This window comes from Rhinatrema bivittatum, chromosome 2, assembly GCF_901001135.1.
Source record: "Rhinatrema bivittatum chromosome 2, aRhiBiv1.1, whole genome shotgun sequence".
In the NCBI taxonomy this organism is placed as follows: Eukaryota; Metazoa; Chordata; class Amphibia; order Gymnophiona; family Rhinatrematidae; genus Rhinatrema; species Rhinatrema bivittatum.
The window spans coordinates 367,870,741-367,886,946 of record NC_042616.1 but is presented as its reverse complement, the minus strand read 5'-3'; the positions used below and the strand labels follow the sequence as shown (position 1 = coordinate 367,886,946).

The 16,206-nt window shown below is 50.4% G+C and overlaps 1 protein-coding gene across 2 annotated transcripts in view; it reads left to right on the top strand.

Moving 5' to 3' along the window:
- Positions 1-16,206, top strand: part of EXOC3 (exocyst complex component 3) — a 270,816-nt gene that overhangs the window by 118,712 nt on the left and 135,898 nt on the right. The window lies entirely within an intron of this gene.

The following is a 16,206-nucleotide window of genomic DNA, read 5'->3' as shown; positions in this document are numbered from 1 at the left end:
AACCTTTCCGAATCAGTTTCTCGTGTCTTGATAGCTTCACGAAAGCCTTCAACAAGACGTTCTTACTCATACAAATGGAAAAGGTACACATCATGGTGCACTTCTCAGTCCCTTGATCCCCTTTCCTGTACAATCTCTAACTTTTTGGACTATTTATGGCATCTATCTGAATCAGGTCTAAAGACCTCCTCCATTAGAATGCATGTCAGTGCGGTAGCCGCCTTCCATAAGGGTTTCGGGGGTGTCTCTATCTCAGTCCAACCCCTGGTAACACGTTTTCTTAAAGGCTTGCTCCATTTGAAGCCACCTTTACGTCCTCCGGCCCCATCTTGGGACCTTAATCTGGTTCTTGGTCGTCTCATGAAACCTCCTTTCGAACCTCTACACTCTTGTGACTTGAAGTATCTCACATGGAAAGTGTTATTCCTTTTAGCTATCACTTCAGCTCGCAGGGTTAGTGAATTGCAGGCCCTAGTTACCTATCCGCCTTACACTAAGCTCCTGCAGGACCGGGCGGTACTACGCACTCACCCTAAATTTTTACCTAAGGTAGTATCGGAGTTTCACATCAATCAATCCATCATACTACCTATCTTTTTTCCCAGGCCCCACTCCAACTCCGGGGAACAGACTCTGCATACCCTGGACTGTAAACGGGCTCTATCTTTCTATCTAGACCGTACAGTTGCCCACAGGAAGAGCACTCAATTATTCGTCTCCTTCCATCCTAACAAGTTAGGGCAACCTGTGGGTAAGCAGGCTCTTTCCTCCTGGTTGGCGGATTGCATCTCCTTCTGCTATCAGCAAGCTGGCATTCCTTTCCAAGACCGTGTTAAAGCACACTCTGTGAGGGCCATGGCAACTTCAGTAGCACACCTTCGATCGGTGCCGCTTCCTGACATCTGCAAAGCTGCAACCTGGAGTTCTCTCCATACCTTTGCAGCCCACTATTGTTTGGACAAAGCTGGAAGACAGGACTCCATCTTCGGCCAATCTGTCTTGCGTAACCTTTTTCCAACATGATGTACCAACACCCTTCCACCTCCCGGTGGGGTGCGGATGCCCTTTCCCAAATTCCACCCCAGTTGTTGTGCCTTTTGCACGCCGTTGGGTACATTTGGTGCATTTCTCGGACATCCTCAGCTCGGGTACTCACCCATTTGTGAGGACAACCATCCTGCTTGTCCTGTGAGAAAGCAAATGTTGCTTACCTGATGTAACAGGTGTTCTCACAGGACAGCAGGATGTTAGTCCTCACGAAACCCGCCCGCCACCCCGCGGTGTTGGGTTCGTTTTATTTTTTACTTTTTAGGCACTGCCTGTAGCTTTGAAAATCAGACTGAAGGGAGACCCCTGCTGGCTGCAGGGACAGTGCCTTGCTGGGCATGCCCAGTAGGGGCCAGTCAAAGTTCTGCTAAACTTTGACAGAAGTTTTCCGTGGTGGGCTCCATCCTCGATGTCACCCATTTGTGAGGACTAACATCCTGCTGTCCTGTGAGAACACCTGTTTCATCAGGTAAGCAACATTTGCTTAACTTGTATTTTATGAACTTTAATTTGTAATCCATTTTGAACCAGTCATAGGAATGTGCAGAATATGAATTTGTATAAATAAATTAGGAGTCTCCATTCAAGGAAAGGATCTAGGCGTCATCATTGGTAATATATTGAAATCTTCTGCTCAGTGTGCAGGAGCCAAGAAAGCAAATAGAATGCTATGAAATATTAGGAAAGAAATGGAAAATAAAACAGAAAATATGCCTTTGTATCACTCCATGGTGCGACCTCATCTTGAATATTGTGTGCAATTCTAGTCATCCCATCTCAAAAAAAAAAACAAAAAAACGGAATTAGAAAAGGTACAGAGAAGGGCAACCAAAATGATAATGGAAATGGAACAAGCCCCCAATAAGGAAAGGCTAAAGACGGTTAGGTGTCTTCAGCTTGGAAAAGAGATGCCTGGGGGAAGATATGATAGATGTCTATAAAATGTTGAGTGGAACAAATAAACATTAACGGTTGTTTACTCTTTCAAAGAGTACAAAGACTAGGGGACACACAATTAAGTTACTAGGCAATACATTTGAATCTTATAGAAAATATTTTTTCCTCAACTTATAATTAAGCTCTGGAATTCATTGCCACATGATCTGGTGAAAGCTGTTAGTGTAGCTTCATTTAAAAAAGATTTGGACAATTTCCTGGAGGAAAACGCCAAAAACCATTAATAAGGTGGAGTTTCAGAAATCAACTGCTTATCTCCAGGATAAGCAGCATGGAATCTATCTACCCCTTGGGATCCTACCCAGGTACTTGTGACCTGGATTGGCCACTGTTGGAAACAGGATACTGGGCTTCAAGATACTGAGCTTGAATGACCTTTGGTCTGACCTAGTATGGCAAATCTTATGTTCTTATGTAAATAAGTAAATTGGGAATAAAGACTAATTCAGTCAGAGTACACTTAACTGCTATTGTGGCAGATCACCAACACCCAAAAGGTCTTATTCTCTTGCCACCTCTTAATTGCACAATTCATTAAAGACTTCTACCAACTTCATCCTCCAATTTGAAAAAAATTGTGGGATTTAAACATAGTACTTTCTCAGTTAATGACTCCTCCATTTGAACTCTAAGCATCAGTAGAGCTCAAATTTCTCGCTTGGAAGGTGGTATTTTTGATAACAGTAAAATCAGCACACAGAGTAGGTGAATTCCAGGCTATAATAGTACGTTTTCCTATCACAAATTAAGAATAGGGTAGTAAGAGCTCATCCTAAATTTCTACTTTAGGTGTTTCTCAGTTTCATTTGAATCAGTCAGTGCTACTAGTTTTTTTTTTGTTTTTTTTACATTATCATTTAAACAAAGCTAAACAAACTTTTCATACCTTATATTTCAGAAGAGCTTTATTTTACTTGGAAAGGTCTAAACCTTATAGAAAATCGCTTCAACTTTTTTGTTTCTTATAACCCAGTTAAACAAAACCTACCAGATGAAAAAAAACAAATGTTTTCTACCTGGTTACCTGACTATTTTGTACGGCTGTGCTAACTCTGGAATTTATTTTAATAGTAAGGTGAAGGCTCATTAAATACAAGCAGCTTCAGTAGCACACCTTCATTTTGTTTAAATACAAGAAATGTCTCTACACCTTTGTTAAAACATTGTCTTGAATTTAATTGAATTTTCCAGATATTCTATACTTGAATCTCAGGGTTCTAAATTTTCCAATGATTAGGTTAACATCAGCTAAGAAAATGTTTAATAGATACCTAGTGAATGTTTTGAAGATGCAAGAAAAGAACTTACCAATAACTTCAAGAATTTATTATTTACCAGTAAAACCTGTTCCTGGTAACTTAGAGGAACAAGGAGTAACCGATAATTCAATTGGTGTGTCTGAGGTTTTAGAGATATTAACTAATACGGAAATAAAAACAAGGGCCACTACGTTAGTATCCTTTGTTTTTTCAACTGATAGGGACTCTGTTCTAAGATTATTTTTGAAACAGACACCAATTATTTTTAGGACAAAAGATTTGGATATACCCGGATCTGTACAGGTCAACGCAGACCAGAAGGAAAAGTTTCTTGAACCTTAGATCTGAGGTAGAAGCAATTGCTGCTAAAATGGTTGTAAAGTTTCCTTGTCGATGTTAGATCTTTTTTTCAAACCATAAATATGTTTTTTATGAAGTATCTCAGCTCCAGAAGTTCTTGAGCTCCCACACCCCAGTTAGTACAGATTAGCGGTTAGAAGCATGTACTCAGTTAAGACTCTGTGTACTCTCTTTTCTTTTGATAAACAGTATAGTTTATATCTGATGGACCACTAGATTTCTGCCAAAATAGCTTGTGGATTTCCCATAATAAGAACAGGCAACGTATTTCAGGGTAGTGGTTATTACAGAATTATGTAATTGCTTTAAATGCCTGTATTCAAATTTATAATGTAATGTTATATTTCCTAGCGTGTAGCAGATGGACTCATTACAAATGGGTATAGTGTGCTCGTGCTAGCAGTTGGAGACGGATCTGACGTCAGCACGTGGTACATATACCCCTGCAGGAAGTGCAGACGCTCAGTAATTTCAGTCTCCAAAGCAGTTTGGAGCTACCTAACGCTCGCTGAGTGTTCTTCCAAATCTTACCAACTAAATTCTTAGAAGAATCCTACCTGAAGATCAAGCCCCGCACTCCTGCGGTGATACCCTCGGGTCCCTCCCCCAGTTGAGTTTCCAGAGGTGATTTCCGTGGTCCCTCGGAGGTAAGAGCCTCGGTCCGGTGGCCAAATCGCGGCAGGGACCTAGCCCCCGAGTGAGAAGGGCTCGGGCGCGGCGTAGAGGCAGCCTCGGTCCCGATCCGTTCGCGGTGAGGACTTAGCCCCCGAGCGAGACGAGTTCGGGCGCGGCTTAGAGGCAGCGGGTGCACTTCCTCGAGCGCGGCGGTGAAGGTAATCACCCTCTCCCCCCGCAGCCGGAGACCGCCCGGGTCATAACCGGGAAGCGCCGAAGATCAGGTAAGGCGACATCTTTGCTGGGTCTCCGGAGAACGAGGATTAGCGGGGTAGGCCTCCGTGGCAGCCCGCCATTTTGCCTGCCTGCTCGCCGTTGTTCGGCGCATGCAGTTCGGCACGCGTTGCTAGGCGCACGTAGTTGGGCGCGCGTTGATAGTGTTGCTACGCGCACGCCGATAGGCGCATGCTGCTAAGCGCACATTTCTAGGCGCACATTCAAAGGCGCACACTGATAGGCGCACGCTGACAGGCGCTCATTGATAGGCGCACAGCTTTCGCACATTTACAGGGCGCATAGCGATAATATACGCAATAGAGCGTATGAGAGCCCAGGCGTCCACAGAGTTGGCGCCTCCAGAATCGGGCATAAGAGCTCTAGGCCTCTGCTCAGCATGCCACCTCAGAGCCACACAGAGCGAGGAAGAAGACTCCCTATGTGCCCAATGTGAGGAGGCCCTGGGAGTTCCAGGTCAGGGCCGATCCCAGCTCAGATTAGTGGCCAGTTCCTCAGGGAACACCCCGGAACTAGCAGGCCGAAGTGAGCAGCCGGGGAACCCTAGAGACCTGGTGCCCCTGAGGCTAGACTCTGCTTCACTCTCCTGGGTGGAATTATTCAAGGGGATTCATGCCTTTGTCCAAATGCAGTCTGCTCCCCGAACTGACCCATACGTACCAGATGACCCTGCCCCTGGACCCTCCAGGCCTAGGCATGGCCACTCGCCACCCGGAAGCCCCACTTATAGGGATTCAGATTGCTCTGAGGAAGAAGGTGAGCTTCCCGAGCAGGGTGAACCTCCCTCGGGGATAGAGCCGTATTGAACCATGAGACGCTTCTTCCTCAAGGAGGGTCTCCCAGACCTAGTCTCTCAATGCCTGTCGGAGTTGGCTATCCCGGGCCAGGGCACCCCAGGGGAACCTAGAATGAACCCCCTGCTAGAGGGCCTTCGTCAAACGGCTCACCATTTTCCCCTCCTCCAAGCAGTACAGCAGTTAATCGATCTGGAGTGGAATGAGCTGGAGGCCTCATTCAAAGGGGGTCGGGCCCTGTCCAGCATGTACCCCCTGGACCCGGCAACCAAGGAGCTGCTGGCGTGCCCCAAGGTAGACGCCATAGTCTGCACAATTGTGAAGCGCACCACCATTCCAGTGGAGGGAGGGGCGGCCCTCAAGGATGCGCATGACCGGCGCCTGGACGCCATCCTGAGACAAGCCTTTGAGGTGGCAGCCGTGTCCCTACGAATCGCGACCTGCTGCACCGTGGTGACGCGTTCTTGTCTGTCACAAGCCAGGAACAATACCCCGGGAGAAGAAATGGAATCAGCTCTCTCGTTCCTCACTGACGCTGCCTCCGACTTAGTTTGTACGGCAGCCAAGGGAGTGTCATCCTCAGTGGCAGCCAGGAGACAGCTCTGGCTACGAAATTGGTCGGCCGACTCCTCCTCCAAGGCACGCCTCACAAGAATGCCTTTTAAGGGATCTCTCCTGTTCGGCAGCGACCTCGAGAACTTGGCTAACAAATGGGGCGCCTCTCCATTACCCCGTCTACCAGAAGACAGGTCAAGGAGGAACCAGCGCCCTCTTCCTAAGCCATCCAAAGGTAGAGGCTCTCAACGCTTCAACCCCTACAGGACCCCTTACCAAGCACCTCGTTCTCAGACCAGGAACCAGTCCTTTCATGTTGAATAGGGAGGCAATGAAGACGCATCAGGCAGCTTTCATGGCAGGCAGGAAAAAAAAAAGGGCCGAGCACTCCCAAGGGTGCTCTTTTTATTGTACATTCATACAAAGGCAGATGATGTGTCATCACATGATTGGCTCCTTTCCACATAGCAACAGACGTGACTCTACACTATTGGCTTGGCTCAGGGAGTGTGTACGGATCATTTCATTGGCTGCTGAATTCTATACCTCCTGTCTTTGTCCTGCCCCTGACTAGGGGCAACTAGCTTGTCACGGTAGGGCTCCGGTCAGGAGTTGAGAACACCACTAACAGGGGTGTCTCTGGGTGGAGAGAGGCAGGGTTGCAGACGAGTCCAGATGCTGGCTGGTGCAGGCAGGAATGAATGAACCCTATGGGCAAGTGGGAAGGTGGAATAGGCAAATGGAGTTTCACACTGACTGGGGATACCTAATATCAGATGCATGAAGGTAAGGGTGAACTTAAGTACTGATACTGCATGGAGGTATGTATGAATGTGAATGCAGGTACAGGTGTACAGGAAACTGGAACTGGGTGCTGGTAAGGATGAATTCAGGAAGCGTGCAGGTAAGAGTGATAATGGCTGGATGTATAAGTGACCGAGAAGAGAAAACAAGACTGACAGAGAACGGTACAGACAAACCAGGACAGCACTGACAATGAACATGAAACACATAGGCCCGAAGGCAGCAGAGCAGGGCAAAGGGCCCGTAGGCCACACACACACCCTGTAGGCAGAGGGCCCGTAGGCCACACAGACACACAGAAGGCAGAGGGCCCGTAGGCCACACACACACACACACAGAAGGCAGAGGGCCCGTAGGCCACACACACACACACACAGAAGGCAGAGGGCCCGTAGGCCACACACACACACACACACAGAAGGCAGAGGGCCCGTAGGCCACACACACACACACACAGAAGGCAGAGGGCCCGTAGGCCACACACACACACACACAGAAGGCAGAGGGCCCGTAGGCCACACACACACACACACACAGAAGGCAGAGGGCCCGTAGGCCACACACACACACACAGAAGGCAGAGGGCCCGTAGACCACACACACACACACAGAGCAAGGCGAGTCAGGTCAGAAGGCCCGTAGGCCAAACACAGCAAGCAAGGCAATACAGAACAGGACAGAAGGCCCGAAGGCCAAGCACGGGAGGCTAGAGCAGGGAGCCCAAGTGAGCTCGATGCTGAAGCGCCGATGGTACTGCTAGACAGGGTTATAAAGACAAGAGTGGTGTATAGAGTAGACAGGAAGGAAGGAGTGGGCCAGCCAGAAGGACATGCTCGAGGAGGACCTCTAGTGGAGAGGCGGCTACAAAGCAGGCATAGCCGTAACAGTACCCTCCCTTCAAGGTCTCCTCCCCCTCCGGGGTCCCAACTTTGCAGAGAACACCGCAGGATGGCAGATCCAAATTCCTCCTGAGGCAATGCAATAAGCCCAAACTCCTCCTTGAACCGTGAAAAAGTCTCAAAACCCCCCAGGGGTGGCAAGGTAGTCCATAACCCCAGTCGAGGCAGCAAGGCGGTAGTCACAGGCCCCTCCGGAGATGGTGCAACCAGTCCAGACCCTTCCTGAGGCAGGTGTGCAGGACCAAACCCCTTCAGAGGCAACACGGTAGGTACAAAGCTCCCTAGGTGCAGGAGGGCAGGGTTAAATGTCTCCTGGGGTAAAGAAACAGTCTCGAACCCCCCCAGGGGCTCAGTGGTAAGTCCATACCCCTCCTGGGGGAACACGGCAAGGTCAAGCCCTTCCAGGGGCACAGTGGGAAATCCGAACCCTTCCAGGGGCGGCGGCAGAACGACGGGCACAGGCCCCTCCAGGGACGGCCGCTGGGCGGCAGGCACAGGCCCCTCCAGGGACGGCAGCTGGGCGGCAGGCACGGGCCCCTCCAGGGACGGCAGCTGGGCGGCAGGCACGGGCCCCTCCAGGGACGGCAGCTGGGCGGCAGGCACGGGCCCCTCCAGGGACGGCAGCAGGGCGGCGGGCACGGGCCCCTCCGGAGATGACGCAATCAGTCCAGTCCCTTCCTGTGGCAGCTGAGCAGGCTCAAACCCCTCCCGAGGCAACCCAGCAGGTACAAACCGCACTTGGGGCGGGAGGGCAGGGTCAGACCTCTCCCAAGGTAGTGAAACAGTCTCGAACCCCAGGTGTGGTACAGTGGTAAATCCAAACCCCTCCTGGGGCGGCAGTAACAGGTCCGGTACGGGCCCCTCCGGGGGCGGCAGCAGCAGGACCGATTCGGGCCCCTCTGGGGGCAGCACGGCAGGCCCAAACCCCTCTTGAGGCACATTGGTAATTCTAAACCCCTCCTGGGGCACAGTGGTGAGTCCAAATCCCTCCAGGGGTACAGTGGTGAGTCCAAACCTCTCTTGGGGTGGTGGAGCGGGTTCCAGCCCCTCCGAGAGCAGCAGATCAGGCTTAGACCCTTTTTGATGCTCACTGGTAATTCTAAGCCCCTCCTGGGGCACAGTGGTGAGTCCAAACCCCTCCTGGGGTACAGTGGTGAGGCCAAACCCCTCCTGGGGTACAGTGGTGAAGCCAAACCCCTCTTGGGATGGTGGAGCGGGTTCCAGCCCCTCCGAGAGCAGCAGATCAGGCTTAAACCCTTTTTGATGCTCACTGGTAATTCTAAGCCCCTCCTGGGGCACAGTGGTGAGTCCAAACCCCTCCTGGGGTACAGTGGTGAGTCCAAACCCCTCTTGGGGTGGTGGAGCGGGTTCCAGCACCTCCGGGGGCAACAGAGCAGACTTATCCCCTTTTTCATGCACAGGAGTGAGTCCAAACCCCATATCATGGTTCCCTGAATCTGTGGTGGAAACTGGCAGTTTTGTGAAGACACAGGCAGGTTTGGGCCGTCTTGGAAAGGTGCTTGTTAGCCGTGACTGATGAGCAGCTGTGGGAAGCAGAGTTCTATTACGCTTAATTAGTTCCTCCTGCTTCTGAGGCTCTAGCGTGGAAGACAAAGACATCTTTTTTATCAGGTGAGTTTTTGGTTTTTCTGAAAAATGACTCTCCTCTTGGTCATAAGTTTTATGACGTAATGTGTTGGAAACCTGAGTTTGCAAGGTGCCAATAGTGGAAACCTTGTTAGTTGTGCCAGAAGTAGAATGTAGTGTAAACGAGCTGGCTGAGGTATGGAGAGAAACGGATGGCCCATTAGCTGTACAGCGGGGGCAGGGTTTGCCTGGAGGCAACAAACACGGAAGGCAAGGGCAAGTCCACCATCCTGGTGTAGGAGCAGAGCAATTTAAGCATTGCTGGTAGACGGAAACATTTCTTTTCAAACAATTACTGCAAACCCAATGTTCCTGGTCAGACAGCTGACAAGCTAAGCAGTTCTGGTAATATGGATAATTTAAGGTTTGACAGAGGGTGCAGGTAAAAAAACCGTGGAGACTCACCGTCTGCATACAGAGTCCTTTCTCTCTCACCAGAAATTGATCGCTTCAGCATACTGTCACGGTAGGGCTCCGGTCAGGAGTTGAGAACACCACTAACAGGGGTGTCTCTGGGTGGAGAGAGGCAGGGTTGCAGACGAGTCCAGATGCTGGCTGGTGCAGGCAGGAATGAATGAACCCTATGGGCAAGTGGGAAGGTGGAATAGGCAAATGGAGTTTCACACTGACTGGGGATACCTAATATCAGATGCATGAAGGTAAGGGTGAACTTAAGTACTGATACTGCATGGAGGTATGTATGAATGTGAATGCAGGTACAGGTGTACAGGAAACTGGAACTGGGTGCTGGTAAGGATGAATTCAGGAAGCGTGCAGGTAAGAGTGATAATGGCTGGATGTATAAGTGACCGAGAAGAGAAAACAAGACTGACAGAGAACGGTACAGACAAACCAGGACAGCACTGACAATGAACATGAAACACATAGGCCCGAAGGCAGCAGAGCAGGGCAGAGGGCCCGTAGGCCACACACACACACACACAGAAGGCAGAGGGCCCGTAGGCCACACACACACACACACACAGAAGGCAGAGGGCCCGTAGGCCACACACACACACACAGAAGGCAGAGGGCCCGTAGGCCACACACACACACACAGAAGGCAGAGGGCCCGTAGGCCACACACACACACACACAGAAGGCAGAGGGCCCGTAGGCCACACACACACACACACACAGAAGGCAGAGGGCCCGTAGGCCACACACACACACACACACACACACAGAAGGCAGAGGGGCCCGTAGGCCACACACACAGAAGGCAGAGGGGCCCGTAGGCCACACACACAGAAGGCAGAGGGCCCGTAGGCCACACACACACAGAAGGCAGAGGGCCCGTAGGCCACACACACACACACAAGGCAGAGGGCCCGTAGGCCACACACACACACACAAGGCAGAGGGCCCGTAGGCCACACACACAGAAGGCAGAGGGCCCGTAGGCCACACACACACACACACACAAGGCAGAGGGCCCGTAGGCCACACACACACACACACACAGAAGGCAGAGGGCCCGTAGGCCACACACACACACACACAGAAGGCAGAGGGCCCGTAGGCCACACACACACACACACACACACAGAAGGCAGAGGGCCCGTAGGCCACACACACACACACACACAGAAGGCAGAGGGCCCGTAGGCCACACACACACACACACACACAGAAGGCAGAGGGCCCGTAGGCCACACACACACACACACACAGAAGGCAGAGGGCCCGTAGGCCACACACACACACACACAGAAGGCAGAGGGCCCGTAGGCCACACACACACACACAGAAGGCAGAGGGCCCGTAGACCACACACACACACACAGAGCAAGGCGAGTCAGGTCAGAAGGCCCGTAGGCCAAACACAGCAAGCAAGGCAATACAGAACAGGACAGAAGGCCCGAAGGCCAAGCACGGGAGGCTAGAGCAGGGAGCCCAAGTGAGCTCGATGCTGAAGCGCCGATGGTACTGCTAGACAGGGTTATAAAGACAAGAGTGGTGTATAGAGTAGACAGGAAGGAAGGAGTGGGCCAGCCAGAAGGACATGCTCGAGGAGGACCTCTAGTGGAGAGGCGGCTACAAAGCAGGCATAGCCGTAACATAGCTTTTCTTTCAGGCAATCAGGGTTAATTATAAGCTAGAGAAATACATTACAGTCAGGTATCCTCTCCTAGGCAGAGAGGCTTAAGCACAAGTAATGCTTTATTCAGCACATAGGTCAGGGAGAAGGGAAGTTAGTGTTTAAACCCCGATGAAATGGCTTGCTGGCAAAGCTTATAATTCCCACATTTCGGACCAGGCACAACAAGAGGGGAACCGGCTCGGGTTCGGGTCCCGGCCGCACCCCACAATGAGAATCAGCCGACCCATCTGGGGGACGAAGCCATAGGGGGGCAGGCTAACCCTATTCTACCGCAGATGGGTCGAGATTGCTTCGGACCAATGGGTCCTCGCCATCATTCGAGAGGGGTATTACTTGGACTTCCTTCATCCCCCTCTGGACAAGTTTGTGGAATCTCCTTGTTCACCCCTCAAGAGGGTGGTACTGGAAGCTACCTTGCGGAGGCTCCTGTCCCGAAAAGCCATAATCCCAGTGCCTGCATGGGAGATAAATTCTGGACATTATTCCATTTATTTCATCGTCCCCAAGAAGGGGGGCACCTTCAGACCTGTCCTGGACCTCAAGTCAGTCAGCCGTCTGACTGGGTACTTGCCAGGTTCTTGTGGCCTGGATTGGCCACTGTTGGAAACAGGATGCTGGGCTTGATGGACCCTTGGTCTGACCCAGTATGGCATTTTCTTATGTTCTTATGTCACTTAAGGGTCCCATGATTTCGCATGGAAACTCTGCGGTCAGTCCGAAGCGCAATACAGCCAGGGGAGTACCTCACATCCCTGGATCTATCAGAGGCCTACCTGCATATCCCAATCCATCGGGATCACCAGCGCTACTTGAGCTTCAAAGTCCTGAACCAACACTTTCAGTTCCGGGCGTTACCCTTCGGGTTAGCCACCGCACCGCGAACCTTTACCAAGGTAATAGTAGTGGTGGCGGCGTCCCTCAGGAAGGAAGGAATTCTCGTCCATCCCTACCTAGACGATTGGCTGATCAGGGCAAGGTCACCGGAGGAGAGCCACCGGGCAACCAACAGAGTCATATCTCTTCTGGAAAGCCTAGGATGGGTAGTCAACATGAACAAGTGTTCCCTACAGCCTTCACAGTCGCTGGAATACCTAGGAGTCCGATTCGACACCCAGGGAGACAGTCAGCCTGACCTCCAAGAGGAGATCAAAACTCTGGAATCGTTTGCAGGCTCTGCTGAGCACCTCCAGGCCCACAGCTTGGGATTATCTACAGGTCCTCGGCTTAATGGCATCCACTCTGGAAGTAGTACCATGGGCACGGGCTCATATGAGACCGTTACAACGCGCCCTCCTATCTCGATGGAGCCCACGATTACAGAACTACACCGTGCGTCTCCCTCTTCCGGCCAGAGTACGGAATCAGTTACGGTGGTGGCTGCAGCCCGGCCACACGAGCCGGGGGTTGAAAATGTCCTCCCCAACCTGGACCCTACTCACTACAGATGCCAGCCTGAGCAGCTGGGGAGCACACTGCGAAGAGCTAACCGCCCAAGGGCGGTGGAGCAAAGAAGAGTCGGGGTGGAACATCAACAGACTAGAGGCACCGGCAGTCAGGTTAGCCTGCCTGAGATTTGCGCACAGACTTCGAAACAAGGCAGTCAGAGTGATGTCGGACAATGCCACCACAGTGGCATACATCAACCGACAGGGCGGAACCAGAAGCCGACAGGTATCCCTAGAAATAGCCCTCCTGATGGATTGGGCGGAAGCAAATCTCCAGGACATCTCCGCCGTCCACATCGCCGGGAAGGACAACACCACAACACCACGTGGCAACTGTCACCCACGGCCTTCCAGATGATTGTGGATCAGTGGGGGACTCCGGGCATGGACCTACTAGCAGACAGGTCCAGCGCTCAAGTACCCAGATACTTCAGTCGCAGACAAGATCCTCTTTCCCACGGGATCGACGCCCTGGTGCAACCATGGCCTCAGGGGATCCTGCTATATGCCTGCCCCCCCCCCCCCCCATGGCCCCTGCTGGGCGCCATTATACACAGGATTCAGCGACACAGAGGCCTAGTTCTTCTGGTGGCCCCGGACTGGCCAAGAAGACCCTGATACGCAGCCATGAGAAGACTGCTGGCAGGGGATGCCCTACCCCTGCCCCCTCACAGGGACCTGCTGAGACAAGGTCCCATCCTCCACGAGAATCCAGCTCCATTCTTGTTACGGTCTGGCCATTGAGAGGGCTCGACTGAGAAAAAGGGGATACTCGGGGGCGGTAATAGATACACTCCTCCGAGCACGCAAGTTCTCCACATCACTAACTTACATACGGATCTGGAGAGTATTTGAAGCCTGGTGTGAAACTCGCAGCACCAACCCACATGCCGCTAAAATCCCCATCATTTTGGATTTCCTGCAAGATGGGCTTCAGAAGGGTCTGTCCCTCAATTCAATCAAGGTTCAGGTGGCAGCACTATCCTGCTACGGCCCCAGGTGTGACGGCAACAGCATTGCCACACACCCAGACGTTTCACGTTTCCTGAAAGGAGTCAAACACATTCGCCCGCCACTGAAATGGCCAGTGCCCCTGTGGAACCTCAACCTAGTTTTTGACTTCCTAGCGGGACCCACCTTCAGACCCCTCCGAGGACTGTTCCTCCGGCTGTTAACCTTGAAGATGGTGTTCTTGCTGGCTGTATGCTCAGCACGCCGCATCTCAGAGCTACAAGCGCTGTCCTGCCGCGATCCGTTTCTCAGGATCACCCCAGGGGCTATCCATCTTCGTACGGTTCCTTCCTTCTTACCCAAAGTAGTCTCTCACTTCCACCTCAACGAAACCATATCCTTGCCAACCACGGAAGGGTTGAAGAAATCGGAAGCAGGTCGAATACTGCGTCATCTCGACATCGGCAGGCTGCTGTCCAGATACCTGGAGATGTCGGAAACAGTACGAAAGACGGACCAACTGTTCGTCCTTCACAGTGGGAAGCGGCAAGGAGAAGCGACCTCACGAGCAACTATTGCTCGCTGGATCAAAGAAGTTATCAAAGCGGCCTACGTAGAAGCGGGAAAACCACCACCTCTACGAGTCAAGGCTCACTCTACCAGAGCACAAGCGGCCTCCTGGGCAGAAACCAGGATGCTGTAACCTGCAGAGATATGTAAAGCGGCAATGTGGTCCTCCATCCATACCTTCTCCAGATTCTACCGTCTGGACGTCCAGGCCAGGGAGGACTCAGCATTTGCAAGGGCAATCCTAAACGTACCTCGGGCAGCCTCCCACCCAGTCCGGGAGTAGCTTTTGTACATCCCATTTGAATTGAGTCCATCTGCTACACGCTAGGAAATGGTGATATTACTTACCTGATAATCTCGTTTTCCTTAGTGTAGGCAGATGGACTCAGCATCCCGCCCGGCTGCCGATATAAATGGGGATTCACCTTTCGAGGTAAGCCATGTTTCCTTACATAGGGCATCCACCCTGCCGGGGTGTCGACGCCTTCCGGTTGAGAACACGGGCGGTCTCCAGCTACTATCAATCGGTCAGGTTAATCATGTTCAGTTGATCAATCGGTCAGTCACACATATATCCATACAGCTTTTGCAAGGAAGATTACTGAGCGACTGCACTTCCTGCAGGGGTATATGTACCATGTGCTGACGTCAGATCCGTCTCCAACTGCTAGCACGAGCACACTATACCCATTTGTAATGAGTCCATCTGCCTACACTAAGGAAAACGAGATTATCAGGTAAGTAATCTCACCAATATTCTAAAAGTTGATTAAAAATAAATAAATAAAAACATTGTCTCGAAGAAGACTTCAGCAAAGATAGTAGTTTTGGCCTGGCAGTAATGAAGAAGTTTAACAAGTTGTAACAGGTGTTCTCCATAGCAGTACAAAATATAAATCAAATTACCCAATTATAACTTTACGCTCACACCTCTCAAAATTTTTTTTAAGGAGGGAAAGACTTCAGGTGACAAATCAAGGGCTAGATACACCAGATTGGTTAATTGTGTGAAATCATGAGTCAGAAAAACCTAATTTTTACTTTTCTTTTATGCTGTGAAAATCTTTTTATGAAAAATTCACAAATACTTCTTGTGAACAATACACAATTCTTGATTCAAAAAATAATTGCCACTGAAGTCTGGATGCTGCAATGAGTAAATGGTATGCTGCATCTAACAGTTCACTCACTGATAAACATGTTCATACAATTGTGTCATAAGAATAGAATATCACTTAACTTAGCGATTCTTTTAACTTAGGAAGAAATGGGAAAATGATTACAAAATGTTCCTTCAGATTTAAAAATTCAATAATGAAGCAGCACATAGTTGAAATCACTTCATTCAAAATATCTCTGATTTTCCATTTTCCATTCTTGTGTCAAAAAATTATTCCCACTGAAGTCTGGAAGCTGCAACAAGGTTTTACTGACTCCTTAAACAAAAAAAGGTTTTGAGAGGGTGTGTATTTTGTGTGTGTGTATGTAGTATAAATTGTGGTTGGGTACTTTGATTTATATTTTATAGTTTTGATGTGGGTAGCTGTTGCTTCCACATTTTGAGTTCTCCATAGCAGGACAAATCCCACCTCCCCTTAGCATTGAAACTTAGCTTATGAAATGACTGAGGAGTCTCATTTGGCAGTTGCATGGAAAAGCCCACTTATACTCTGAAAGACTTCTAGGTGTTTCTGAGAGCATTTTTTTTGTCTGTGCCATACAACGACATCACCGTCTTGTGTGACAGATTTTGTTCTATCTGTGGACATCTGTTACAGGTAAGCAACTTTGTTTCCCCTAGTGAGAATAGGGGATGTGATAGGTTGTATTAGGGATTTATTATTTGTTATGATTTATTATTGTATTATGCTTTGATTATGTTACACATGTTGAACATGAGTTTAC